This window comes from Nicotiana attenuata, unplaced genomic scaffold (genome assembly GCF_001879085.1).
Source record: "Nicotiana attenuata strain UT unplaced genomic scaffold, NIATTr2, whole genome shotgun sequence".
Lineage (NCBI taxonomy): Eukaryota > Viridiplantae > Streptophyta > Magnoliopsida > Solanales > Solanaceae > Nicotiana > Nicotiana attenuata.
The window spans coordinates 106,182-109,954 of NW_017673108.1; positions in this window are offsets into that span (position 1 = coordinate 106,182).

The following is a 3,773-nucleotide window of genomic DNA, read 5'->3' on the forward strand; positions in this document are numbered from 1 at the left end:
GTTCCTCTTGTGCCTGGGTACGGTTTTGCACAAGTTCCCCAGCATAAACCTCTTTTTGAACCAACAGAGCCTTTAATGCCCTATTCTCCTCGCTAGCCTTGGATAGCTATTCTGAAAAGGAGGATTCAAGGCATTCTTTTTCCTTCTCAGCTTGGCTCGAGGAAGCCTTGATAACTGCCAGGTCCGAAGTTAATGCTCGTACTTGCTATTCTAAGGTACTTCTTCTCTCTTGTAAATCCTCCATGTCAACTGGGAATCACGGGCAACCTTCTCTGCATCATGAGCAGCCTTCTCCAAATCACGTGCTACCTTCTCCAAGAGGGAGATTCTGCTCATCAGCTCAGTGCCAATAAGATTGGCCTACGTAAAAAAAAAAGAAGTATGTAAGAATCCCAAAGTCAAAATTTTTTACAGAATGGAGAAAAGTAGGAAAGAAAAATACCTTTAAAGTGGCATGCACTATGTCATTCATGAGAGTCAGGTTGTTATGGCTTTCAAGCTTTGCTTTCTCGATGGGGCCAATCAAAGGCTCGAGCCAAATATCAGCTTGACCGGACTTTCTCAAGAGGCTGTTGTTAGCAGGAACCTCAATGGTTACGCTCCTCATAGCAGTACTCCTACTTGAAGAGCCCACCTCCGTATGGTGAACGATAGGTGGAGGAATTGTCAAAGGAGGAGCGTGTGGAAGAAGGAACAGAAGCAACAGTTGATGAAGGTAAAGAAGCAATCACAGGTACAGGAGATGAAAAGGAAGATAAGGGAAGCTCGTCTAGAACAGGTCCTAAGTTTCCACTACCAAAACCACTAACAAAAAGTTGATCGATAGACTCACGATGTCGTGAGGAGATACGTCATCATCAGGAATATAACTGGAGTAACAACAGGCTCGGAAAGAGACAGATGAGGGGAGACTTCAGCCTCGTCATCAGAGACGATACGTCTCCTGGCTCGTGGTCTCATCACCAGGGAGCCCTCATCTTCTTCCTCTGAATCTTCTTCCTCAGTAGCTTTTCTTTTTGAAGAACCCAAGAATATATCTTGGGCTGAAGAGGTACGAGTACTCAAAGAGTCACGAGAAGCCATGATTGCCTCTGCAGTGACTCCTCGAATAGCAAATCCTGATAAAAAGAAGGATAAAAGTTAGAACAAAGAAAATATTTATATACAGACAAGGTAAAATAGAAACTCTTACCATGAGTTTTTACTTTCCAACCGTAACGGTTGGAAAGGTTTTTCCACGACCTACCCTCCATTGGAGCGGTCTTCAACAATTTTCCTACCCAACCACGGAAGTTGGGCACAGTCTCCACAACACCCATGGTTGCTGAGAAAAGAAAAAGAAGCGACATTAGAAAAGTTGATAAGCTTGAAAGGAAAAGGCACGAGGAAGATTTAACACTTACGTGCAAAGTTCCACTTCTCAGGGAAGGGAATGTTATTTTCACCCACTAAACCAGCAGTGGGGGCAGCAACAAACCGAGCATACCAGCCACGGTCTTTATCGTCCTCGGGGCTCACTAAAACCCTCTTGCTCCTGGCTGCTAGGGTAAACACGCCGTTGCGAAAAAGCCTAGGGGAATAGAGATGAATTAGGTGGGGAAAAGTAAATTCAACATCCGCCATGTTAGCGAGGTGCCTCAAGCAGGCGACAACCCTCCAAACAATCGGACCAATTTGACCCAAACACACGTTGAAAAAAACGGCAAAAGTCTAGAATGACCGGGTCAATGGCTGGTTTAAACCCTAGAGTGAAAGGGTATGTGTAAACAAAAGAGAATCCGATTAAGTAAGAAGTGATCCTTTGATTTGGGTTAGGAATGATAATTGGAAAATCGTCACTCCAGTGACAATCCTTACGAATTATGAGGGTTAAAATATCTATGATTTGAGTGGGGAAAGCATCAGCACGATCTAAAGAGGCAACTTGGGTCCTGAGAGATTCTCTATCATGGTGAAAAGAAATTTCTGTTGGGACTATTTCTTCAACTAGAGGCTCACGAAGGGGCTCAGAGGATTCTTTATTCCTAGAAGAAGACCTCTGAGAAAGGGAACCTCTAGTCCTAGAAGAGGGACCAGAGCTAGAAGAAGGAGTGGATGTGCTACCACCACGAGCAGACCCCAAGCTACGGAGTCTACCCCCTCTTCTATGCCTAATAGGAGCATTGGGGAAGTTATCTAAAATGGGGGTTCTCCTAGGGTTAGGGTTTGGTGAAGCCATGACAAAGAAGATTGAAGTAGAGCAGAAGAGAATAAGAGGTTTTTGAAGAATTAAAGTGTTTGACACGCTTTATGTGGTAAAAGACAAGTAAAGAAGTTATATTTATACTAATGGGTAACCGGCAAAAGGAAAAAGTATTATGATGGAAGAGCTATAATAATGATAACTGACACTTCGTGAATAGGGAAGCCGAAAAGAAAGCCTAAGAAAGTGCGGCAAAACTGTAGAACCAATAAGAGGATAACACGTGTTTAATGCATTAAATGGAAGTGACAATTGAAGCGTCGATTCTGTCAGAGCATTAATGGTGACAAAAATTCTCTTTTAAATGAATTCCACTTCCCAAATATTCAAACTGATGAATAAATGGAAAGTGGGGGGACTATCTGTATTGGGAAAAATTTTATTTTATATATATGGTGACGTGTCAGGACACGTGGATTGGTCAAATGGTCAATGAATCACAACACGATTCAAGAATTGTAAAACAGACACGAGCAAAGAAGGAAGGAAGAGGCACGGGACATCAGATAAAGTAGCACAGCGCCTGTACCTATTTAAATCATTTATATCCGGGCATCAGAAGGAATAAATCTGGTTATAAAAAAGAGTGCAGATACAACATTTAATGAGTATTAAAAATGCTGAGTCCGTTAAGGAATATATATATTCAATGTAATGATTGTGTAACGTAGCATTCAATGTCTTTAATTATTCATAATAGCCTCATTATGATTTGGGCATAACGTACATTCTCAAAGGTACCTATAAAAAGGAGATATATGATCAGTTGTAGGGGACACGAAAGGCTATTGAAATATACATTGGTATCATTTGTTTTTCTTGATTATTATATTGCTACTCAGAATTATTTCCTTTTATTCATTTCCTTGATTATCAGTAACCCGAGTTCTTCTAACTTCTAGCTTTGACTAAAATTCCATTTTTTGGTTAAACACCTACATTATTGAGGCCAAATGGCAGGCAATTATTGGTTACTTCCATCATTTCTGAATTGTTTTTTAGCTGATTAGGAGTTCATTTTCTATAAAAATTCATTAAAATCGAACCCCTTTCAAAAAAATAAAAATAAATAAATTAAAGCATGAGTTTTAAGCCTTAGTGCCCGTAAGGATCGGTGGATGGCATAATAAAGGAGCATCCTGGGATATTGCAATTGCACCTTAATTCCCTCTTGAAAGTGCTCTTTTGCATTTTAGAATAGAATATTTGTCCAAATAAAATATACTATACTTGTACAAAAGTTCTTCCTCTTGCACCCAGAATCCCACCCACTGCCTATATAAATATGTCGACCAACCTCTCCTTATTTCAGTGTCAAGTGGTACTTGTGCAACTCTAGCACTGTGGGTGAGAGACAGAGTGCTAGAAATTTTCAATTCTTTGGCTAGAAACATAAAAAAAAAAAAAAAAAAAAAAAGAGAGAGAGAGAGAGAGAGATAGGCTGGTAGTTTTGGTTCGACTGGGTCGTTTTGTCGTTTTGGTTGGTCCTTGGTAAATACAACCTAGTTTCCTTCCATAAGTAATAGTAGTA